The sequence below is a fragment of the Hesperophylax consimilis genome, chromosome 1, assembly GCF_061612785.1.
Source record: "Hesperophylax consimilis isolate HC1 chromosome 1, BYU_Hcon_1.0, whole genome shotgun sequence".
Lineage (NCBI taxonomy): Eukaryota > Metazoa > Arthropoda > Insecta > Trichoptera > Limnephilidae > Hesperophylax > Hesperophylax consimilis.
This window is the reverse complement of record NC_142836.1, coordinates 17328926-17356703: the sequence shown is the minus strand read 5'-3', so window position 1 is coordinate 17356703 and position 27778 is coordinate 17328926. Positions and strand designations below refer to the sequence as shown.

The window sequence follows — 27778 nt, the reverse complement described above, 5'->3', positions numbered from 1 at the left end:
ATTTGTAAATGTTTTAAACTGTCTAACTAGGAGCAATTCCCGTTTTTTGGGCATTCAAAGTTTCGTCGAATTAGCTTACATATTTTGAAAAAAAAAAGATATAAAAAAAGAGGAGAAATAAAAGAATAAAAATGTGCAACAGTACATTCATATTAATTGAAATACGCAGATGTCAGTTAGTATTGTTATGGCCATAAAGATTTTATTTTTCAAATGCCTTGTGATACACATTCCTAAGTTGTTTTTTTTTCTCACAAAGTAGATAAATTTAAAAATATTTAATTTTCCTTTACAAAATGCCATAGAAAGCCTGTGTTTGGTGTGGAAAATCGTAAATCTTGGTAAAAAATACCCATTGAAATAAAATATATAAAAATATGAACGTTGAATTTTATAAATAAATATCAAAGAGATAAATATTTTTTTTGATACTACAAAACAGTCCCTCAACGCCCTCATTTGGAAAATCTTGTGAGGTGGAATGATATGCTGGATATGGGAAGAAGAAGGGGAGAAAAGTTAGTCAACATACACAGTTATAGCACCAAGTTACATTTCGAATCTGAAAAGAGAATTCCCACAAGGGCAATACTGAGAGTACATTCTCCTCGAGAACGGATTTAAATAATCAACCATGTCCGTTATACTGTAAATAGAAGAAAAATGTGGGCGCTCATAGCAACTGAATTATTTTTGTATGTTTCCTTCGCCGAGTTTTGAACTCGTGTCTTCTTGGCTCATACAATGTCTTCACGCTCTGACATGGAAATCCACATGATAACAAATAAAATTACACTGTAACAAGAAAAAAATATATTAAAAGTAAGGAGGTAAGTTTCTCGATGAATGTTCCCCTACCTCTTTTAAATTGTTTCATATCATACCAATATGCTGTATTGCAAGAGATAAATCAACCCAAAATTCCTCCATGTTTCCTCCGATGAAATCACAAGCAAAAATCATTTTGTTTTCTTTTCAAATGCGCCTCTCCGACCGACGTATTTAGCTCATCTCAATCTCCCGTCACGGGGTTGAAATTTCCTTGATAATTCTGACAGTTGAATCATATCCTTATTGTTGTTAGTTCCTGCCTCCATCCCCGACTTCCACCCTCCACTTCGACCCTCACCCTCTCCCGAGCCTTCAGCCTTCCATCAACCACCACGACTCTCGCGATGCACCCCAATCGCCGTACTATAACAGAATATAGCGGCCACCTCTGGCATTGGAACCGGGAATAATATCGCTTTAGTCATGGCCCAGCTTCTCGGGAGAGTGGTTGTCATACGGAACGAGTAGACGGAGCTTTATAAATTTACGATTTACGAAAAGCACGTGTGAACTGTCGTAAACAAAAAAGTTTTTTCTTTATGACTTATTTATGTTGAGTTTTTTTAATGGTTCTGTTTGAGTTGAAGACTGTTTTATTTCTGTGAATGTTTGTTTATCAGTTATTAATTTTTCACATAGTGCTGTGTTTATGTGTGAAAATTCGTTTGGATTTTTCGTGTTTACTGAGGGAAACACGTACCTACTATAACATCTATAATAATTATTGGTAAGCGTAATAATACAAATATATTTTTTTAAGTTTCTTTTTGCAACTAATCAATATTTATCATCATAAATGGTAGATAGTGCATTGTTTTGCTTAAGTATTTTTTATAGATTACTGTTGGTCAGAATAAATATTATACTTACATTCCGGGATATAGTAATAGTACTATTATAAAAAAGCGTAATAACTGTTCATACGAGTAACTCAAACAAATTGTTTAAGCAATAATATTTTTTGAACGAATTATTATGTCTATTGAAAAAGTTCAAGAAAATAAAAGATAAGTAAATATATAATATAATAGTTTGGGGCGTAATGAGTTTATATCATGAACCTATCTATTTATACTCGTATGTAGGTATTTAATAGAATAATAAATAAGCTTAACATTACTGTCACGTCTACTTCTTGATTATGGTGAAATCATTTTAATTTTAGTGTATCCTGTCACGATTCGGCACAAGATTCATCAACAGAAAGATGGGACTACAAATATTCTGGTTCCTTTACACATGCCTATATCTATGTTACGCTTGCCCCGTTTACCTGTCGTATGATGCTAAACATCTCTTTTATAAGAGGGTACCTAATTTATAATTTTATAATTTTTAAATGATATTATATTAATTAACTTTCAAGAAATTTTTTAAAAATAAATTCTTTTGAAATTTGGTTTTCACTTCTTGCAGGAATTAAAAATTAAATATATTTAATTTTAAAATTATTAAACATTATTCAACACACATGTTAATTAAATATAATATTGATCTTTGGGATGACATATATATAAAAAGAATATAAATTTTAAAATACTTTAGTTGCTGGTTTTAGTTTTTGATAAATAAAAGTAACCACCCCATAGACTACGTACAATCGCCGTACTCTCTGATAATTAACTTTTATTATTCGAACCTCCACGGACAAGTTCGAAGGAGACATAATAAAACATCCCGCTCCAATCATTGGCTTTTTATTGCTCATTCTGCCTAACTATGTGCTTTGTTGTCCAGGTACAGGATACCATGTACAGAATAGCCCATAAATAATGTTCCTGGCAACAATCTTCGCAAAATTAGTACGCTTTAATTTTATGTCCATATTTGAATACCTACCTGACTCTAATCCGTAAATTACGGATTCATATTGTCATGATTTGTATATCTGTCACGCCACAGAATTCTGATCACCTGACCTCCCATAGCACTCAAATCAGATATTATTACCTCCGTTAGTAATAAAAAAAAACGATGAATAATTGCGTAGAATACACAATGAATATTGTAACGATTATGTCATAATATTGTTGTGACATGGTTGCTTCGATACGCCCACCTTCTCTAATTATTGGTAAATTAGGTATTTTATTATTTCTGTTATTATTAAGGGATAATTTGAAAATTATTATGTAATACAATATTTCACTTTACATAATGATATGAGTAATAATACGATAGCACCATAGACATATGAATATTAGTAGACCTGCCCTAAGTGATTAAAAGCGTATTATCCCCACTCCCCATACCGGTTCCATTGAGCCGGCTGGGCTCGCGTACGGCCTCAAGTGATATTTGAAAACGTGACGTCATCATTCTTGTGCGAACTATGGTCGAGGCATCATCGGTTCATTTTACGAAATAACACGGCAAAATGTTTACTTGTACTATGAAAACTGGTAAAAATAGATGCGAAAAAAGAGAATAAACCCAATTGTCGTATTACATTCCATATATAAGCATTATTTTATTTTATTTTAAGCATATTCACATCGTATAATATGAATCAGTTGTTACTATCACATCGAGAAACGTCTGGACGCGAAACACAAAGCTGGTTGGTTGCTGGGAAGTAAATTATGAACATTTATAAAAGTGTCTTAACTAAATACTCTGAAACTAACTACGACTCTGAATATAGAAGCTGCCTTACTTTGCCGAATTTGGACTTCGCAAATTTGTTCATAACGTGGCGAGTAATTTGCGCTCCCATGTAAAAATGTCTATTCATTCAAAGCAGATTTTACTTTTAAGAAGTAAATGGTGATATTATAATGCGAGATGCCTATTTACTGTCAGATTGATTTATTGACGAATCACAGTCATCTTCACTCCCTTCGTTCTTCAACAGTTGATTTTACCCCTCGCCTTTATCTTCTCGTCTATTAATTCCTATGTCTGTGGATAGCACAAATTAAAATAGCGATAACGGGTAGAATAAATTTTCTGCGTAAAATTAAAATATACCTACGGCTTTTCCATACAAGATATTGAAGATAGCAATTAATTCGACAAAAAAATCTCGAATATAATCAAATAATTTATAAAAATCTGATTTTTCAATGAGTTCCGAATAAAAAATATAATAATGCAGCAGAGTATCTTCTATCAACTTATTATGAGTTGGTCGATGGCGCAGTGGACAGAACGGTCTTCTAGCATTATAAGTGTGAAGTATGGATCTCACGTCGGCTAGCGGGTACCGTGTAATTACAAGACATGCTACGTATTAAGGTCTGAACTGTAAATTTATGTGTTTATAGTGTCTTTCAAATAGCCTGATAAACAAAATTTAAGCTGTAAAAACTTGGATAAATAAGCATTAGAAGTTTATACTAGCATAACCAATAAAACTTCAGCATCATAACGCAAAACAGCACCAACAAATTTGTAACAGATAAATTCATTTATAAATACCCTCACAATTTTATTTGAATATAAGCGTAGCTATTTCTAGGTATTGCGATATGATTTTTTAAGTTAGAGGAACCTTACGAAATAGCTTCATAACTGTCGTAAGGTAAATTTGTGAGTAAATAAAATACATGTCTATTTATTAAAATACATTTACAGTAAATAATTATCACAACGTGCAGTTCTTCAAGCAAAGACGCAGCGTTGAGCGCACGCGTCATTATTAGCCATAAGAAAGAATCAAATAAAAATTAATCATCGAATTAATGGCCCATCAACATAGTACGCAATTAAGATCTCAAATAAACTTTCGGGAAGATCTTAATCTTAATTTGTTCGCATAAACGTCTCCCTTTTCAGACTTTATTTCCTTCATCTTCCAAGCCGGCGAAGAACTGTGCTTTATTGGCCCATTCCTTATTTTCCTCACATGCGGTGGTAACAAATAAAAGTGAGATATTTCTTCAGTTCTGACTATAAACTTCTTCTCAAATATGACGATCGTAAAACAGGCAAGATTTATTTGTGTGACTTTTGGTTGCGGACAAATTTAAGAAAGATTTCGTAGTGTGTTTTTTTTATTGACTTTCCGCTTACTAATAGGTAAAACAAATTTAAACGCTGGAACGTAGAGCTTCGGTTTTCATGACTATATAAAATATTTAAGCCTTTCTTTACTGCACAGGAAAACTTTTATTTGACAACTAATTAACATTTCATTTGATATAATGACCAACAAGATGTTCCTTCCTACCAAAGTTTCGTTTAAAAGACAACAAACGAAGTCACTGCAATTGCACAGAAAATATTGTGAATAATAAATGTGTTTGCCTTTGTTGTGCTTTGATTAGAACTGTATTCGTGGTAAGTTCTTGCCTTTGAGAGACTTATTTATTTTTTAATCATTTTACGAGTACTACAAAGTTATACCTACAAATGCATTATTTTTAAAAGCTCCAGGTGGACCAGATTATTTACAAAGCATTCATTGTGAGAAACCAGTCATTCATATGATGTAAATCTTTTTATTTTAATGTTTATCAGTTTTAATTTCTAAAATTTAACACCTTTACTTTGTCATCTGACAAACGATTTCGGCGTAAACGTGCTTTCGTCAGGGCAGGTATAAAATATTAACAGTAAATATTTCACTGAATTATAAATACTAAATACAAACCTCCTGTTACACCTATCCATTGTAGTAGACACTTTATATATATTATATGGTCATAGAGAAACTTAAGTGAATAAAATAATTGTTTATAAAAACATTGTTTTTTTATGCCTAGATAGAGAAAGGCATGGTTTCAATGAAAAATCGGTGCATTAGAGATCAGACAGACCGCCCTCCTTTACACAGAATCAAGTAGGTTTATCAAGTATTGTGGAGCTTTAGCCCAGAGGTGGCTCCCAAATTCAATTGTTGGGCGTACTTTAGATCTGTATAGGGTTAGGTTAGGTTTAAGTTTGGGCAAGTTTTTAAAGGAATTTCTCAGTAAATTAATATTACTCAATGGTCAAAACCCAACATTATTTACTTTTTACTGAGCTCAACGAAATCCTGCTTTAACTCGACCATTCGGCAGTTCATCTATATGTAAATTTGTTCCCGTTCAAGATAATGGGCTTGTTTTCTATCCCACTAGAGTTACAAAGATTGTGGAATAATATAATAATATTATGGTACCTACCGGCCGGAAGAAAGTTTGAAAAAGAAATTATCATTGAGATGGTGACATTTCTTTGGAAAATAATAGTAATAAATAATTCCTTATTTGAAATTTGAAAAATGTTTTGAAAAAATTTGTAGTTGTAATCAATGTACAAATCTGATTTCTGTTGCAATTTTGGTTTTGATTTACTAAAAGAGAATTTTTTTTTTAAATTACAAACTTTTTCAGACGCTAGGTCTATTTTTTCACAGAACTACTTGTCTATTGTTAGTTATTATTAAAATAGAGTAGATAGAGCTCAGTAACCGTTATGTAGGTATGTATTATAAAATAGATAGAGCTCTCCTTTACATAGGTATATATCAATATAAAGTAGATAGCGCTCAGTATCCGTTACATAGGTATATATTAATATATAGTAGATAAGGCTCAGTAGCCGTTACATAGATATATATATATATATTCATATAATGTAGATAGAGCTAAGCATCCGTATCACAGGTATATATTCATATAAAGTTGATAGAACTCAGCAGCCGTTAGATAGGTATATATTAATATAATGTAGATAGAGCTTAGTAGCCGTTACATAGGTGTATATATATATATGAATATGGAGTAGCTGTAAATAGAGCTCAGTAGCCGTTACATAGTTATATATATATAAATATGGAGTAGCAGTAAATAGAGCTCAGTAGCCGTTACATAGGTATATACTAACTGAGTCGTTACAATTTAATCAATCAGTTTTCAGTTCAGTCATTCATTAACATAATTTAAACCAAACTCGTAACCGTCTAACAAATTCAACTAACAATTGGTCGGTCCTCGACAATCGCAATGCTTATCGCATATCAATAATACCTAGAGAGCTGCCTACCCGTAACAATTATTTGAAAGCTTATGTAAATTCGTGTAGAATCTAGATGAGTATTTGTGCTCCAACTACAAGGGGAGTTAAGAGGATAGATATTGTAAATGTATGGGCCCCATTCACATAAAGCCTTTGTTGTCCCTAAAAAGTTCAATTTGAAACTGAAATATACATTGTAACACAGTCAATAATTGTTGGATACTACAGTGGAGGTTACGCGGCAGGAATTTTAATTCGGTCGCTTAAACTATGATATTGTCTAGCCATATCTAACGTATTTATCTGGTACAATACACCGGTGTACCACCTGGTTTACGATCGCAACATCGATGGGAACATTTCAATTTAGATTTTCTCTTAAAATTGTCACCGTTAAGGTATTAGAAAGTAACATAGCATTATATTATTATTATATCGGCGTAAATTATTGTTTGTATCTATACTCCCACATTTTAACTGAGAATATAAGTGAGTGGGAGGAGCAATGTGTACAACGCTAAAGGTTTATGGTTCAATTCCATTCCTTACCGGAAGCTTTAAGTTTATCTTATTGACACACAGCAAGACTGCAACTTATGACTAATAAAGGTGTTTGCAAGAAATGCGCGAATCATTTAAAACTGCAACGGACTTGAACCTTGCTATATTGCGCAATAAATGTTATAATATCGAAAAATCGACGCAAAAATGTTTTATATTTAGTAATGAACCGTCTATAGCAAAGTAAAACGATTTATATATATTTATATAATGTGAAGAAGACGCCTTTGCTGAATAAAGGATTATTTTTTCATGGATCCAACAAATTACGGAAGTGTTATTTATTTTTTTTAAATTTTGGCAGAAAATAACCATGATACTGATAATTTCAAATATAAAAAAGGAAATTACTATGTAATATATATATCACACGGAGAAAAATGAGTATTGCTTATTAATAAAGAATCTCTTCGAATTATTCGTAATCTGATTAAAAACGGGATTGCAGGCCCTCAACCAATGAATTGATAGGTTTATTGATAAACTTTTTGTAAAAAACGAATGTTTTATTACGATGTTATGACAAATCCTAATATTTTCGAATTTCGTCATTATATATTATCAAGGCGAACTGGTATGAACGCGTGTTCCGATATTTTAAGAATTTATTCAAATTTTATCAGGAAACGGCATTTAACCGGATTACAAGTAATTTGAACAGATTCTTAATAAATTGGTTTCACTAATTTTACTCGGTGCAATGTAAGTAAGACAAATACTTTAAAACTATTATTCCACATTGTAAGTTTAATCGTTAGATTAAAATGTATTGTCGAGAGCTTAAAACAATGATGCTGTATCTCTATGGCTTAAAAGCTCAACGGTGTTAGAAATTGAACCGTTGATCCATGGTACGCAAGCACAAATTCTCCCGCTAAGCCGAGCACGAAATATGACAACATGTGAACGAGTTAAATAAGATTAAATGCTATCATTATTTTGGTTTCAAATCGAGACTCGGAGTGATATCTAATATCTGCCCGTTTATTTCTAGAATACGGTTATTCATAGTATGTTATATTTCTCGTGTCACATAACTGCCATATGAAGGGTGGGTATTTCATGTTTTAAAGTTTTTTGTAAAGCTAAACCTGCCATATTGGCTCCGAGCTTCCCCCAGTCAGGGGGCATTCTAATCCCAGTGTAAGTTCACCCTAAAGATTATTTCGGGATGTATTATTATATATCACATTTTTTGTCGTTTCAAGAGAGCTTTGTGGATGCTGATTGTAAAACAGTTACAAATATTATGAGAATTCTTTTATAAATACAAAGTTTTTTCGTCATATTACGACCAATATGGTAAGTACCTACTTACCTATATTTTAATGTTTCAGAACAGTTAATTTTTAAATGTCGTTTTTCATTTTTATATTGGAATTATTTAATGAGTAAAACCTCGAATTGTAATATTAAGACATTATTAACGACTCAGTAAGAAAATATAGAAAAAGAGTTCGGATAGAATCTTGCAATCATTCATAAGGATACGGTAAAAAACATGCGTTTATAATATGAAGATTTTGTTGGTAGCTCTCTTAGACAATTAAAAATGATGTAAGTTGATGTGGTTGAATTAGCTCAGTGATCAGAGCTCTTCTCTCACAAGGAAGATGTTCTGGGTTCAATTTCTAGATGCGCTTGAATCTTTTTCTGCTTTTTCCGTTTCACATCTCTCGATTTTTACGTCCGACTCAAGTAGTGGCGTACCACTAAATTTTAATAAATTATTAACAGTAAAGCACCCAGAATATGACATATAACTCTTCTTAAATGATCCAATTATCTTGTTTTTTTTTCGGGTAAACCATTTTGAATTATTTTAATGATCTCTATTTCTTTATCAATATGATCAATTTATGATTTGATTAATATTGAAAACTTAAACGTTAAAATTCGTGGGATATGAAATTTAAAAATACACATACAGTAAAAAATCAATTTAACATAAAAAAATTAAAAATCGTCACGACCAGGAAACGAACCCCGATCAACTGCTTGGAAGGCAACTTTGCTGACCGACAATTACACCACCGGCACTTTTAAGAACTGCGGCATAAATTCATTTATGTATACCGGTACTGAAAGTAAATATTATTTATTTATGATTTAATTTTAGAATTTTATGCAACACTCAACCAAAATTATATTGTTTATAATAATATGAGGTGATTGAACCACTAACGGCGAATTGTAAATTTTGTGGAAGCGACGCGTACAATCCGCAATAATGTTCTGATATCAAATCTAGCTGAATTATAGTGAGGTATGGAACTGGCTGAGAAAGGATGAAAGCTTACTGAATGTAGTAGATATGATATTTTCTGGAAGCGACGCGTACAATCCGCAATAATGTTCTGATATCTAATTTAGCTTAATTATAGTGAGGTATGGAACTGGCTGAGAAAGGATGAAAGCTTACTGAATGTAGTAGATATGATATTTTCTGGAAGCGACGCGTACAATCCGCAATAATGTTCTGATATCTAATCTAGCTTAATTATAGTGAGGTATGGAACTGACTGAGAAAGGATGAAAGTTGACCGAATGTAGTAGATATGATATTCCCGAGACAATTACATAGTTTGGAAGTGTAAATAGAGCGATTGGACAAAGATATGAAAAGCAAATCAATTAGACAGAAGAAGTTGGAGACCTCACAGTGAATCTAATTTTTGATTTTGAAAACGTCTATAACATAACATTTAATCACTTTTTAAAAACTTTTTAAATATTCATGTACCTAATAATTTTTGCTTCTCTTAGAAAATAAAACTTAATTTATCAAATACTAATCAAACTCACGAGGAGTAAGCCTGTAACAATTTACACATTCCAGTGAAGTAACTTAAGGAAAGTTTTAAAACCTTTTATCATATTAAAAAACATAAACACAAAATACTACAACGAGAAATATATGTATTATGTGAGTATCATATATTATAGTAATTGCATTAGTACTAGTACCTTCCATATTTTTTGATGTATGGTTTAAAACTTCCAATGAAAATGTCATATTTTATGCTACATATTTTTTTTGTTTTATCTCACTTACAAACTGTTTTTTATGACTTCGTTTCGTTTCACTAGTTTATCATTTAAAAATAAAATGAATTCCTTAATGAGATTTAATTCACAAACAATAGAAATGTGATATTAACACCCATGCACAAGCTTTGCGTTTTTGTAGGATTTTGTTGATACAAATTGCCTTAAATTTATATTTGTTTATTAGCTCCATCCCCAAATCTTTTTTGGCATAATACATTAGCAAACATAGTGCCACAATGTTATAACAACAAAACAATAAAGAAACTGGTTTTCAATAAATCAACTGGGTCTAGCAATATCTGATATTCCTCCCTTGTTTCGCTCACACGACGATCTCCTACCGTGCTATTACATACTCAGTACTACCATGGCAATAAGGGTTGTGCCACCTGGCAAGTGTTAAATAACTACGGTTGCCTCCCGATCCGAACCAACCCTGCAACTGCGGAACAAATCCAACCCCCGGCAGTGATCATTGTGCCAATGCAATGGGGATACCTTGAAAGCAACAGTAATTGGCCGCATTATGGTGCATAAGCCAGAAGGAGCTCTTCAAAGGGATACCATATTTAATACGACAATAATTCATTTTGAATCTGCTCGTTTTATTTGGTGCTGATAGGTTACAATTTACCGGAGTGATAGTGATTTATTTCATACAATATTCTTCACGTTCTATTAGAACCTTATTTAACCTAATCCTAATATCTTTTGTGGAACATTTTACTGAAGTTAGTTAAGTTACAACACACTGCTTTATTGCAGCTTCACGGGATAGTACTTTATAAGAACAATAAATAAAACAAATTATGACATCAAGGTTTAAAAAAAAAAATAATTATTTTTTATTGTTTAACTTATAACATTGTTACATTGTACATAAAATTAGGTAATAATAGGTAATAGTGAAAAACATATGTTATTGAATTTCTACTCGAAAATCAAAAATTATTATTCGTAAGCTGAAAGAAAACAACTTTTATATATTCTCACTACATCAAAGGTACTCCTATAATCAACGTAAGTATAAATTTTATGTTAAAACAAATTATTAAAAATGTGTAAGATGTATGTACGAGTATATTGTTGGTCGGAAATGAACTTAAAATTATATTATGCAAGGTGGGTACTAGTACCTATATAAATCAGTTAAAAACGCATTATTTCAACTGACCCCTATAGTCCGCTAAACATTAAAACCCCATCTTTTTAGGGTTAAAAAATGGTAGCCGAAAGGGCGCCCAAGGATTCGAAGCCACAACCCGAGTAAGTCCAACTAATCCCAGGTGTAAAAAATGTTGAATACACTAACCAACGCGAGTGGCGGGTTATGTGTACAAAGCGGATACTCCTTTATTCTTGCTCTACTTGAGTTTTAAGAATAGCAGAGCACAATGAAATATAAAACATCCAATAAAGAAGCTTGTGCTTGAAAGCTCATTCAATGTTAAAGCTTTTATACGGTTAAAGGTTACTCACAAAAGGTATAACGCTTGATTTTTGATGTTAACTAGATCGAAAGACGGATACACCATTTTTGGTAAAATTTAAAAATAGTGGTATAAAAACGATACTTCTTTTGCTTATTGAAATAAAAAATAGGTACTCAAGTATGTACGAGTAATCAATAAAATAGTCATAAATTATAAGCTCCCAGAGTGGTGATTTTGGATTACCCATGTTGTCGGATATCTCATAAATCAATGTGGAAACCCTACATTCGATATTACCCATAAATACTTAATTTTATTTATTTTACGTATTTATTATTTTAAATTTAATTTAGTTATTGTAATTATTTATTTACTTTATTTGTTATCTATGTTCTGAATTTACGTATAATTTTTATATTTATTTACTCATTATTATTACTCTGTGAGTATTTACCAATTGTTATTTTAATATATTTATTGCTAATAATTATTCATACTATACCTCTTATCAATATTAGTATGGTCACCCTATGAGTGTGGGTGATAAGCCAACACAGGTATTTTGTTATACTTATTATGTCAGTAGAATGTTATTGTAATTTTAGAAATAAGTGTATGTTTTTCTAGTAATTTGTGGAGGTATATATTTTCAATTTTTAAGTTAACATATATTTAATTTATTTATTTACTATAATTGTAAAGCTGCACACCTCGATACAACAATTCTATTTTATTAAATACTATTTTTTGATAAATAAATATTATTACAGTCCTTGAAATCTCATCTAATATAAAATATTCCTTCGCAATATTACCAAGAAACCTATTATTTAGAAATAGGTACCTACATAGAGTTTCGTAGACAGTACGATTAAGCTAATGCAATTTCGTGTACGTAATTCAATTTCTTAAGATTATGTGTCCAAGTCTAAATACTTTATTCGTCGTAAACAAACTCTTCACGCGTTCCGATATTAATTACATCTGGATTTATTATTTTGCATAACATACTTTGATTCATAAGCTTCAGTTAAGCATTAAATAAATGGGATTTGGGTTTGAGTACCGCCGCCCCGGGAACCATTTATTAGATAACCAACACCTCTGCTATAGGTAACCCCGAGTGGTTCGCTACGTTTGGTGGTATAGTAGGGGTGCCCGGGTTCATCGGGTAAGGTGTGTTCAGGATACTCCTGCCTATCAGCTGCGTGGTATGCCGGATCGGGAGAGTCCGTTTTGGGGGGGCCCTTTGACCTCTCCATCTGGTCTTTCATGAACCGTCGCCTTGCGCCACAGCGGGAGGGATAGATCATTCATCCGTCACTCCTAGGCATACTGATCCCTAGATTCCTAACCACCCCTCATACCTGTTTCCTTCACAACTCCCTCTTGAACTCCCTCTTCTTCCTATCTTTAAAAAAACCCTCCACACAGAATCCTCAATATATATATATATTGAGGATTATATATATTGACACATATCTTATCACACATCTGCCCTGATGATGGACACTGTAACGTTGTCCGAAACGTTGGCTAAAGAAGGAGTTAGTATAACACCCCATAAACAAATAACAAAAATACTTTTGGCAAATAATGCTTTATTTATTATTATCTAGTAGCGAGAACTCCTTGTTGAAGTAAAAAAGACCTTTAGTGCTGCAATAAAAATACAGAGTTGGTAGTTGATGGGGTCGTTTAGTTAGTTATATATTTATAATTCATGGAATTCAGTCGAAAGCATCGAACAAGGCAATTTGTAAATGCTCTATATTTGTCAGTGCTTTTAGAAGATTGAATCGAAGGAAGGCGTATATCCTATTGGCCTAATTCGGTTATCAATTTCCTAGCGCACAGGAGGAGACAGTCTTATAGATAGGCTCTCAGAGAAATAAACAGTGATCGCCGTCATCCTTCACAAAGTGCTAATTTATCATTTTGTTCGTGTATATTTTTTGCGTGCGACCTTTTCGGACCCTAATTTTTCAACCACCTCCATTACCGTGCATGTCGTCTCCCGATTTCTCCTATTTTTGCACATATTTCACTACACCCCTAAATATTATAGCATGGGAGTGTTCTCATCACTTTAACAACATATGAATGGGGACATGTGCATGTTTCAAGAACACAAATTTTAAAACTTTTTTGAATAAAGAAAGTCAAATTTTCCTGAGTTACGAATAAATAAACAATAATTTGAAAATCTACAAATACCATTATAGTAAGAAGAAAATTTTTCTCGTATCGTGATGGAGGACTTAGCCAGCCGATGAATGAACTTAAGACCCCTAAATGGGACCGAGACGCAATGCCATCTGAGCCACTGGTGAATTCACTTTTAATGTTTTATATTATGTTTCAATTCTCCCAAGAATGCTCCCACATTAAATAAATGTTTATCTACATGTTGACTTAACCAAAAAAGCCATTTCCCCAAAAATTGTGTACTTTAAAATATTTGTTTATTTCCCATATTAACATTTAAAAATGCACAACTTTCAAACAAAGTCTGAAAAACCTTGTACATCTATGGAATAGAGACTTGATTGGACTTGATATTGGTCGCTACTAATTGGCCAATATCATTTTCTTGGAAATCATGCGGTGGTCTTAATTTGCAATTCTACTAATATTATCCAAAAGCATAACCTGTTCCGACTATTATAACCTACACTACAATATACAGTTTGATTGCTGATAAATTAACTAGTAGTTACATATATCATTGAAGTAGTTTTTTAAAGATTCAAAAGCACAACGCTTACATTATTATTAAATGTCGTGAAGGGTAAACAAAGCACTCTACACAAACCTTGTAATGAAAGATATATCTATTTAGTCCGATTACCTTTAAACTGTGTTATACTGTTATGATACAAAGGACTCCTATTTCCGTTAGTTTGAGAAGCATTGTCTCGTTAAAAGCTTTAACAATGGGGATATTTTTTTATCTAAGGTGAAATCCTTTTTCTTTCCGCTTTCTTTTGCTCCTTTTTTTAAATGACAGAATCACAAAACGAAACGATAATTAACACCAATAAATGTAGTTCTCGGTTTCCTTAATCCGTTTGGGTTTTTATCTACCCATAAAAGTAAACGTTGGGAAGATGTAGAAAAAACTCCAGGTTTGTAGGTACCGGAGAAATGAAAAAAAAGACAAAACCAGGAGAATCAATCCATAAAAATTTTCCAGTTGAGTCCTAAATTTTCTGGCTTTAAAATAAATATCATAATATAACTTTACTTTTGCCACTAATCTTCTAAAAAATGTAATATCCATATTCATGGAGGGTAAAATGGCAAATTTAGGATCATGCAATGTCCAGTATTTTTAATATAGTGTCATCTGCGTGCAAAGTCGTATCTTTATCCAAGCTTAAACATTTTAATAAAAGTGCGTTTATCTGAAATGACATGCCAGTATGTTTGAGGAATGTTTTTGTGTATCTGTTTTTAAATAAATAAAAGAATTAGATAGAGCCTAGGAACTAACATTAAATTGTTCAGTGCCCTTGTGGAAATTTTTCATAAAAACGGCGCTATGCAAATTATCCAATTATTATTACAGTAACATGGCTTGGAATGTTTTAAGCTGTGTTAGCCTACCTGATTTTAAAGTCAGGTACTTTTCAACTAAGACACGATACCACGATAATATACTAACAATGGGATACCATTAAAAAAACCTAACCATATTACGAACACACAGATAGTTTATTGATGTTAATTTTTAATTATGCCTTTAATATTACAAATTTAAGGCTGGTATTTAAATATTTCCTCTGTTTGAAATTTAAATGTTAGATGACTATGTGTTTTACATGAAACCCCTTCGACCCTTCCGCTCCCCTCCTCCCCACCGGGCCAGCCCCGGTCTTAGTTCATCCACTCCTTGGCTAATGAAATACTCGGAGGGTTGGGAGGGCGCCTAATAGCTCCGGGTTATTATATGGTCAGATAAGGACTTTCCACACCTAAAGATTTTCCCCAGCAAGGGTGATCCTAAAACGCCAAGTTGAATTTTACTTTGAAGAGAGGCTTCTTTGAAATAATTTAGAGCCCGAACTGATAATGCTAATAATCATTTTACAATACGCATAATGCCTTTAGGAGAAAACCATGAACTCAATGTCGATAGTTTTAACTATGACTACCATAATACGGGCATGAACCTAGTATGGTGGTTGTAGACAACAAAATAATTGTATTCATTTAAATTTTCATGAATAAAGAAACACAGCAAAAAAAGTATTGTAAGAAAATAATTTCGTAGGAAATTAGAACATGTATGAATATAATGATGATGTTACGACGAATAGCATGTTAGAATATATTTTTCGCAAGAAAAGTTCCGTGATAAAATCTAAAATATGTATTTCTTTAACCCGATAGTTTGTTCTTTCCAAGCCGAAACATATTTTCGAAAGTAAATATTTTATATCTCACTTAAAAAAAATTGTTTAGCATTTACCATAAGGGATTTTGCGTAGGTATTCGTATTTATGTAAGCACACAAGATGAAAAATTGCTTTCGCCTTTCGCGTTTACCTTTGGCTTATTTTTTACGCCGGATTATTTAGAAGATGTTAAATAATTTTCATATAATTTTAGTAAGCGATGAGCCGGGACACCATATGTAACGTCTCGTACCTTGCACTCCACCCTAAGTTATGACCTAATATCCTGTTTGGGACTTACGTTTTAGTACCTCAACTTTCTTGTATCCTTTGTAACTGTACTGAAGCCTGAGAATAGAAAAGGGCGCTTGCAACCTTCTGTTAGAGGGAGACTGGATTTATAAAAGAGAAAGAAACAAAGGATCCTAAGTGTGAATTATATGGAAAAATGGAATAAATTGCTTTATATTACGCAGAGTGTCATATTGTAGGCATGAAAAAGAAAAATGTTAAAAGTTTGGGTTACTTTCCTCCTTCTCATCGGTAAATACTACGGAAAACGTGAACGTTTCTAATTTTACTATGATTTAAATATAATGTTTATTGTGTATGCAAAGTGATTCAAATCATAAAATTGTCCGCTTTTGTAGGAAAATATTTTTTTCGTCTTTTGCACACTACATGCCTTATTAATTATTCTCCTCCACATATATAAATTTACAATTTTTAATGAATATCGCACAAAAGTCCCAACTGTTATCAACCGTCTGGAACCAATGAGACTATGGCATCCTCAACTGGGGTATATTATGAGGCTGAAAGTAGTGGGGAGGGGAAGGATATTGAGAAAAAAGTTATTGGGAAATACCTTGCTATTCAGATCTAGTCGTCAAACATGGCTAAAGCCATTTCAAGCAACGTTTCAACTCTGAATGGTGATCTTACACCAGGGCGTTACCGAGAGTATCTTCCACCCTGGAACGTCCCACAAATATGCAACATTTTGTTTTAAACGAAGAAATTATGAAATTACTCAAATCAATAAAATAAAATTGCTAGTCGAGAGCTTTATCCCATTGACCACGGAGGCCATCCGTCACGACCTAATCTGTAAATAATATTACAATTAAATATTTTTTACTGTACATTCCTGTCATCTACCTCGAAACAGGTAACCTGGTGAGGTGGGTAACGTGAAGTATACAATTGAATTATATTGAAATTTTCTTTTGATGCCTACTAATAATGTTGTGTTTTTTTGTTGTCGCATGAATCTGTAAAAATTATAAATAAAATTAATGCCAATGTATCGGCAGCTAAACTGAACTGTAAAACTAAGTAAGGTATTTACGGATAGATTTTTGTGTCAGTCTATGTTAATAAAATCAGTAGGTGTTAGTAAAATCGATCATTATTGTAAATTGATAGATCAGTTTAAAATATTTCTTTCAACGTGCATTGTCATGGTCGATTAGTACCCATATGAGTACTAATAATAAAGGAATTTCATCAGAATAGAACAGTCCGTATATTGCCGAAACCTCAAAAGTTCACAAAAAAATGTTCATCATCGTTAAGGGGTCCCGAACTTCTAGTTTACTATCTATGAAGGAAGTAGGTAGAGCCCGCCGGTAAACGTCTTTGAGTCGACCGATGGCAAATCATGATTGATTGCAGGGGATATTCCCAGATAAAGTAATGAATTGGCCGGACGAACGGGGGGTTAAGAATGAGAAGCCAGAAGGTACTTGCTTAATACCTCGCCTATCTACTATGTAGATTCGAGGTTTTGGGGTGAATTTGCAGTCGTTGAACTGATCGAGTGAACGTTTAGGTTGAAGTTTGCTATATTACTACAACTTAACTACTTTACGGAAAGAACGCCTTCGGGTTTCGAGAGGGTGCTCAAACGAATAAACCTAACTGACTAATCTGTATGGTTAAATCAAGGGAATGTCGATCACACAAATGCCCATAGAACCTAGTTTGAGGGATGATGTAAGAATATTGCGATGGATTTAGTCCTACTCCCTTTCAGTAATCTCATAAAGACACTGTATGCAAAGGATCGTTTGTTTTTATTGGACATTAAGTTTTAACATTATCTGGTAGAAGTTTATTATAACTATCAGAAAACGTTATTCCTCCAAGAACAAAGCTAGAGTTGACTCTTGCCGCAGAATCAAGGGCAAGCCTGTTTAGGTTTAACTTCATTTCGTATTCAAGACACCCTCCAGCCGTTCGGAGAAACTAATAGGCCAGAGTTCCATTCGTCTCTGGTTTCATTACTTTTGTTAATAGCAAAATCTATAATATGCATTTATCTATCATTTATAAATGCCTAATACTATTTCGTACATTGTATTAAACTTGTATCAGAGATCATCGCTTTCGTAACTTATACAATTTTGGAATCCTTTTCATTATTACGTAGAGTAAATTCAATGAACGAGTAGATGTCTAGAGGTAAGGAATATTTTTTTATAAGATAAAATGGACAGACTGTACAGTATTTAGAACAACATGCTGCTTCTTATTAGATAAACTTAAAAAGTTTTTTCCCGAAGACTGCTTGCTACATGTTTTTTTTTTTACTGATGTAACTGACTAATTACAGCAGAAAACACCGTTTTTTGTGGGTAGATTAAAGTTTTAATGGCATTTTTCAACGACCCTGTGCCAAGTCAGTACACTCGCTTTTAAAAAAACTGAAAGATCAGTCATCCAACGCATGGCATTACACGAATCAAAAACACTTGTCGGCAAATAGTTGAGTCATTCGTAACCATTTCCTAATATGAAATTGGACTCCTAATGAAGCAGCTGAATCGACCAGTAGTGTAGATGCATCAAAGGAAAGCTTATTACTTATTAGGCTAATGACTGATGCCCATACAAGGGATGAGATTACCCGTGATGTGGCCGGCCCATGGGCCCGAGACCGCGAGGCGAGTGATCTTACAACTAACGGTAAGTAATGATAGAAATTACATAATGAATCGAAGCGTATTTACAATCGAAACCGTTCCCCATACAAGGAGATGTAGCAAGTTGATTGATTTGTCGGAAATCTTTTATACGGTGGCTGCAAGTAGATTTACCAACAATAATAATTGTGTAGTGGCCATATGTTGACGGCATGAGCGGGTTCCTTTGTAATACTTGTTTACTATTAAAAACGCGTTCTCGTACTTTATCAATCTGCATACAGATTGATTCGTGAGAGAAAGTGCTAGAACTAAACCATTTTTATATTTTTTTTTATTTTTAATGTTGGCTCTAGTATGAATGATTTCAAAATTAAATGTTCATTAAAGAAATAATATGTATCTACTTTAGATTAAAACAAATTAGTACCTGTTTATCTCACTTAAAAAAAAGTGTGAGTCCTGGTGGCATGAAATTTGTACAGCATTATTTGTTCAGAGTTTTTATTGTCAAGCAAACAATTTTCCATCATTAGTTCTGGGGCTTGGAATGATTTATATTAACAAATGAACACATTAGACAAGAAGTAATATTTTCCAAATGTTTGGTAAAAAAGTAAAGGACAAGTTCTTTCGGTTCCATGATAACTCAACACAGTGACAATTCAACACACTTTTAAAAAGTGATATAGAAACAATGAAAAAAAAATATTAACCTAACCTAAACTAACCTACTTAACCCAGTCAATAAAGTTTTTGTTTCATCACTTTCCATGACTTTATATAATTTTTAAAAGATGTGATGAATTATCATTGTGATGATTTATCCGGTCACCTTTCTTTCATAGAATTTAAAAAAACATAAAATTTTTATGTTAATTTTCATGTTCTGCGTTCTATTCAAGTTTTATTATATTTCAAGTTTTGTGAATCAATAATAATAAAAATAATATTGGCCAATTTGTATAGCGCCGCTTTTGTGATATATCACCTTAGGAACGCTTTACAGTTGAACTAGCTCATAATGGAATAACAAAAATGCTTAGCCACTCGGCATATTATGTCGAGTTTGCAAAACATCTTGAGTGATCGCATGACATAATAGGCCATTTTTGATTCGCGCAATTACGATTTTTTAATATTTGTTTATAAACCCTAAAAATATTGAATAAACGATAAAATATAGGTGAATTAATTGGCTATATAGCACTATAAGCAGTTTATATGTCTCTGTATTAAAATTCAGATTAACCATTTTTTTTAAATGATGGCGAGAAATTTCCAACATGAACGCCATCACTCAGCTCATATTTCAGTTATTGACGCGACAACTCGAGTGGTTGGATGACACCTTTACAGAACTTGAATATTAACTAACTAACTTGAATATTATTAACTAAATGAAATTTTATGAATTGATCAAGTTTTGTGAAATAATTGGCCCTTTAGTAACCAAATACAAAATAAGTACGTAAACTAAACAATTTTTGGAAAAGTTCTTGTTCTCCGTTTTTGTTTCTTTTGCAAAACATTCTCAAAGAGATTCTAGGTTTAATCAATTAGTTGCCTTGTGTTATGTCTTATCTTTTCTTATTGAAGGATTTGTTCTTCTCTTCTTTCAGCTCCTTCGTCATTATTTTATTTTTCTTTACTCTTTTTACGCTGTGAAGACGTATCGACGCGAGAAGGGTAGAAAGCCTACATATATTTGAAAAGGGTTAAATAAAACATTTCGTAAAGAAGGTATTTTATATATTTAAATATAAATATATATGTTTTCTTCTCTTTCTGGCTTTCCAATATACAACAAATAAGGTTCGTTTTGATGATATTCAAGTGTGATTTGAAGAATTTTATACGAACAAAGGGGAATAAGGTTTCACCACAACTTGAATAATTATCTTTGTCACAATGTTATGAGTTTATGTAACCTACCGTGTGGTGTCACGTAGTGTCCCTTATAAAAGGATAAAAAGAAAATTTTCGGATAAAAGTTACAAAGGATAATAATGCCATCGTTTAACTTTTCGTTACGGATAATCGAGAAAATCGGAAAAAAGTCACGACTACACGGGATCAAAAGAAATTATAACTTATAGTTAGGTACCTACCTAAGCCACCCCATGGCTTACGGAGAGCAAAAATATTTTGGTTCCCAAATGCAAATCGAAAAATTGTATATTCATTCTCCTGTAACAAGTACTTATCGTACCTAATTTCAAAAGGTTTAAAATCATATTTTATGGTGAAACTGCTAGAATGGTGTGTAGTGAAACCGATTCAAAATTGTAGGATAGTAAAATTGGATAGTGCCTAGGAACGCGTTAGAAATGTCTTGTAAAGTGCGCTCATGAGCGCCCGTGAGGTATTTTTAACATAAACTCTGCAATACCAACTGGGCCGTTATTCAATCAATTATTATCATTATTATTAGTATTATTTGATCTAATTATATAATCACTGGAATATATATCACTGGAATGTAAAACTGACTAAAATACAGCGAGCAAACTAGAGAAGTAAGTATTATTATATTTTGAAACGATTTTTCAAAACCACATCACTCTGTAAAATTTGAGATGAAGGTATAATATCTAATATAAGTCTACAAAAATATTGATTCCCTTTCAAACGCCCGGTTCTTTTTCTAAATTGGACTGGTTTTATTTCTAAAGGCAGAAAGAACCATGCAGGTTAATAATATATTTCTCGTAAATTGTATATTAATCTACGTTGAACCTTATCGTACTGATGAAAAATATATAAGATTAAAATGTTATCTCTGTCGGCCATAAGTGTCTGGCTTGATTTAGATAGCACCGGGAGCAAGTGCCCCCATACCCGACCCGACCCGACGTCTAACGTCTAACTTTTTGGAGCAACAACAATTTTCCCAAAGCCGTCTCCCTTCTGAGAATTAACGAAATTAATCACATAAAGTGATTAAGATTTTCGAGATCTTCCTTCTTCTTTTATTGAAGAGGCCGTTGGAAGAATTTACATGCCTCGATGGCTTCGCTTTGAGACGAGCGTAATACATCCCGTGAAATAAGAAATTAAATGGAGCAAAGGTCAGCCAATTTAAAGCACCGTTTTAGGGTAATTTTATTACTAGTGATTTCATTGCCCGAATAATGTTTAAATGTAAAAATTAAACGTCTTAATGCTTTCGTAAGCAAGTTGGAATTAGCAGGGAAATTGGAGCAGGTAAACTTTTTTATGTAATTAAATGGACGACGGGGGTCAGAGGAGGAGAAGAGAGCAAAAGCAAAATACAATTATATTTAAGTTGTCAGAAAACGAAATATACTTACGTGTTTAAATATTACTTTTGACAGATTCTTTCAGTCTCGCCCTGAAGAGACCATCATTCAGATTCAAATTTGAACAACCAGTTCTATCAGAAACTTCCTCCGTTACCTCTCTACCTAATAATTCACGACCTTCCTTTATTACATTAGCATATTACAGGAGGCCCTGAGGAAAAACGTTCTTCGGACCAGTGACATCTTTGGGGATGCTGTGTGGAGGTTTTTTTTAGGGAAAAAAGAAGAGGAAGTTGTGGGAAAGTAAAATATATCAGGGGTTGGTAGCGATCTGGGGGTCAATATGTCTAGGAGTGATGGATGTATGAATCCGTCTTTCCTATTGCGGTGCAAGATGATGGGTCAAAAGGGTTAAAAGGTCTCCCTCAACCAGTCTTTCCCGATGCAACCCACCACGCAGTAGGTAGGCAAACGCATCCGCCGCCAAGACCCAGACAAACCTTACCTCATGAACCCGGACACCCCTGCTAAGTCACCAAACCTAGCAAACCTCTCGGGGTGATCTATAACAATATATGACCTATCCAATAAATGGTTCCGGGGTGGTGGTACCCATTACCGTCTCCTCAATTGAAAGTGTTGGGAATTTTGTGTGGTATTCGCATTAAATAAATAATAATTTCAATGCGCGTAAAATTTTACAAAACAAACTTTTTTTTTAAATTTATTTCTTTTTTCACGTTTCACGTAAAATAATTATTTACCTAAAATTCAAAATTTTCTAAATATATATATATGTATTATGCTCTACAGTTTCTACTTGAATTCAATCAATGCGGCTTCAATGACAAAGATTTATTGTGTTCTTGCCTTTCTGGTAATTTGAAAATCCCTTTCACTTCGCAGATCTCGCTGTGAACTCCCGCTCTTGTCACTTCCGCCCTCCCTTCAACCTCTCTCTTCAGAGGGCCAATATTCGCCGCCTTTAGATAGATGAAGATATCTCCCGGAGCCAGTTCGTCCCGAATATACCCTTCCCAGCTACCTTGTACCCTGTACCTACCCTAGAGCTATAGAATATCCAGCTACCCTGTACCTATCCCATGGCTGTAGGAGTTATAGCAAGCTAGTTACTTGCGAAAAACATTGAAAAATAAAAGAGTTATATAATTCAATATTCTTTAGCTGCATTCAGATGTTTATTTATTTAAAGATGATAACACCAATAGTCTTATCGAGTAATGTAACAAACGAGCGAAGTTCTCGATTCATTTCAGTTTCCGTTATTCACGCTCGTATAATTTCTAGACATTATGACCTACATTGACCTACATTGCAGAAAAAAAGGGTTTAGGAAATTATCTAATGTTTATTTGACAATTACACTTTTTAAACATATATGAATACCTAAGGTTTGTTTACTACCCATGGATCGATAAGAAATTTCCTCAACATCTCTCGATTCAAAAGTTTGCTTGCAATATAGAAACCAATGTTTCTAAATATTTGAAAAGATATAAAAAGAAGTTCAATTATTTTCAGAGCGTTTAAGAAAATACATAATTCGTGAAAAAACTCAAATTTTTCATTGATATTTATAGGGGAAGATAAAAACAGTGTTCGTTTACACCGTGGTTAAAATGCATGCAGTAGAATGTACGAGTAGGTACTTAATCATAATCATAGAGGGGAAGGTTTTTGATTTATACAGCGGTGACTAGCCCCGCGGTCCAAGGCTCTCCCTTCTTCATCCACTAAAACACTTCCGCTTAATTGTTCCCTTAAGTGAATGTAATACTGACACAAAAATTGATAAAGCAAACATTTTGATGATAGGTTATTGAAGCGCTTCGGTGAGTTATATCGAAGGCTGCGAAATTTATGTTGGCAAGTCGCCTGAAATATAGGTCCCATTTATATCGTTTTTTAAACGCTGACATGTTTATTGGCTCATGCAAATGCGTGAAATTACGTGCGTGCATCGGAAAATTGGCGAGCCTGGCCTAACGGTGAGCAGATTCCCCGAGGACCTAACCAGATTATCATATTCACCGCTGAGATACATCAATAATTGAAAACTACCGGTAAAGTGGTTGCCAGATGAAGCCTTCATAAACTATCAAGAAACGTTTAATTATAAAACGTGAGTGTATTTCTCAAAATAATTGTTTTACAACATGAACTTTCATCATCGATTATGGGGAAAATATGTACATATTATGAGATATTTATTTTGTAATAGCACTAAAAAACAGTAAAACCAATTTAAAAAACATTAATTTAGTAATTGGATTTGTGTGGTTTCCGGTAAAGAGGAATTGTGAGCGCAGCATGTTTAGTTTGAAATGTGATATATTAAATACGATATATGGTGGCTGGATGCATACTATCCCGTAACTAAATTAACAGCATGTTATGAGTATTATGACTCGGATTGCGACTCGGCCGGTTAAAACAATATTCGTGTTTCAACGGGGGCAAAAAACAAGGTTTCTTAGCTAGAGAATAAAGTATAAAGTTACTTATTATTTTTTTCTTGGAATATTTTCACTTCGCGTAACTTACAAAGGTTCTGGTTACTTTTGAAAGTTTGAAACATTCTTGTGAACTAAGAAATATCTTACGAGGACATAGCTCGCTACATTTTTTTCCCGTATCAACGTCGTGCAATGAAATAAATTATTTAATGTTTATAGAAATCTCACTTTACTACTTGGCTTCGTCATGATTTCGATAAGTACGAAATACGTACCTACCGATGTATTATATCATTTATATATTAGTAAATTATACATTTAATAAAAATTCTTTTAATTGAAAAACGGGAATACAGGCCGTTTCTTGATAAACTTTTAGTCCTGCATTTGCTTTGATATATACAATGACGAAATGCGAAAATATTAGAATGAACATTTTATGAACATGTGTTCCGACATTGTGCTAACATTTATTAGGAAGAGGTGGAGAGATTCTTAAGAAATTAGAAATATTCGATATTAGGTTGTTTTCTCCGTGTGCAATAGATTTTATCTAGCTCCTTGACGGAAATTACTAATTAATACCTGTCGAACCAAACAAAGGTGCAGGAATCTAAAAGTTCCAGAAACAGAAAAAGTTTTGTCAGATTTCATGTCACTCAAATTCACTGCTCGGGAGTAGTTACATATTATAAAACATTCTGCTTTATGGTAAAGAGGCACGCATATCAATTATTATTACTTTGTTACTATTATAATGATTATCTTACACAATATAACATGAAAACACATCGGCCAGGATAAAAAATTTGGTAAACTAAAACAGCGTTTAATTTGTATTAGAGTCATTCCCATCAGATGCAGGGAGTGCCAGTAAGTACATGTAACGTCTGTCACGAGGTGTGTCTGGGCCCAAGTGGACTATTTGGTGTAGTTTTATCTCACGTCTCTTGGCAGACTCCTTGAAGATTGTCTGGGTGCATTATGAAGGGTGCCGCACTCCGCTGGCCTCTCGCACTATCACAGTACCACAAAACCGGTGCATCAGTAGGTACCAGCTGCAGAGGGCTGGACGACAGATCACGTCGGCATTATTTATGCACTCTTCATGCTGCGAGCGCGCATTTTATTTAATCCGGAAAGTAAATAAATGATTCAGATGAAATCATGTCATATCAGTACATCTTAAGTGTCTTGTTTACCTTTCTTGTTAATTTAATTAAAGTCATGGCGTACACGCAGGTAGGTACTGTAGATATTATAATCTACTTTATTTTGAAGAAAATAAATTTCATTCCTTACAAACCTCCATAAGAGGATATTTTTTTACAAACCGGAAAAAACAGATACAATTTATGCGTGCGAAAAAACAAATTTAATTGACAATTTGTACCTATATAGTAATTTCACTATATTTATATGTCAAAATTCAAATTCCGAGATGTGCTAAGGCTGTTTTTTATTGTTAAAAATTGATTCATATAACTACCGTAGTTTCGGAGATCGTTAAAACAATTATAGGTATTTATAGTAATTATATTTATATTAATTATATTGTTTAATCAAAAAGATGGCTTCGTAATTTCGTTAAAATGTTAAATGGTAATTTCGACGTCACTAGCTAAAAAAAAGTTTTTCGTAATCTTTGTAGAAACTAGAAACATCTATCAATATGATTTTTTTAAATCATTATAGAAAGCGTGCAAGTGGTCTATTGCAGCTTTCGGGCAGCTGGAATATATGTGCGGTATAATACCTACTTATGAAAGAAAACAAAAAAAATTCGCGGCGTAATATTTTGTTGGTGATTTTATTTCAAACACATAATTCAGTATGAGTGCGTTGTGCCTCCTGTGGCGTAAAGGAGTCTGAATATAAATAAATGTCGCAAAAGAAAGGACTTATGAGGTCATACATGTTTTCTGTTTCGTCTGTATTCTCAAAACACGCGGTGCACCCAGTACCCACGGGTGACCCACTCTTCTTTTGATATTCGGTTTCTTGTCCCAATAAACGTGTTTATTTTGTTGGTTCACCCCGTACTGTGGATTGCGTCACCCAAATCTCTAGGCCAGAAAGTAGCTAGACACGTGGTAAAAAAGTGGATCGGATTACATGCTATCAAAAGCACGTGCGAAGGAATCTCTGTTAATTTAGAATACGTGTCCTCACTTTAATGGCTGAAATAAAATGTTTGAGTTAGATTAATCACTGTTTACCACTGGCGGGATTGTGCGATAAGACGGTGGGTTCCAGGAAAAAAACTGATTTTCAGAGGATAAACCGAATTTATAATGGTTATGCGCGGCACACGAAAGAAATGCCTTCATTATGTATCTGTACTTAGTACGTAATATCGTAATTATATTTTTAGTGCACATATTTTGTATTCATTTACTTACAATCCTTGTCGCATCCTGTTTATGGCGGATAAACGTTGAAATCATAAGATGTGGAGAAATTTGAAGTTTGTATACAATCATCAAACCGTCGCGATGGCTCATTTCTATTTGAGACATCTCAAAAATCACAGATTCCTAAAAAAAGCTAAAATTCATCATAATGTACTCGTAAATGGCTGAAGTGAACACACTTATGTGTTTATTTATGTCATCAAGTTTAATTTGTACAATTGCAGTTCAATTTTAGGTTTTTATTTTATTTATTCAATAATATTATTATTATATTTATAAAACAAAAACATTGTTTAAAAACAATTTCTGCTGTGTAATTATTACTACGCAATCTAAATAACATAGCAATCTGAGCATATTATGCTTGTTATTTACGAGGTAAATGAAATGCAGGCGTGGCCAATCTGACGCTTATTTTTTTGTTTTCAGAATTGTATTTTATTAATTCAATAATACTGTTATTCAATTCACAAAA

General features: G+C 33.1%; 1 protein-coding gene across 2 annotated transcripts in view; it reads left to right on the top strand.

Annotated features, from left to right (window-relative positions):
* The first annotated feature begins 1275 nt into the window (after window positions 1-1275).
* The window catches only part of LOC149426370 (netrin receptor UNC5B-like), a 198370-nt gene continuing 171867 nt past the window's right edge, over window positions 1276-27778 (top strand). For both annotated transcript variants that reach the window (XM_089650888.1, XM_089650880.1), the window contains exon 1: window positions 1276-1558. The gene's annotated coding sequence lies outside the window, so the exon portion shown is untranslated. The remainder of the gene's footprint in view (window positions 1559-27778) is intronic.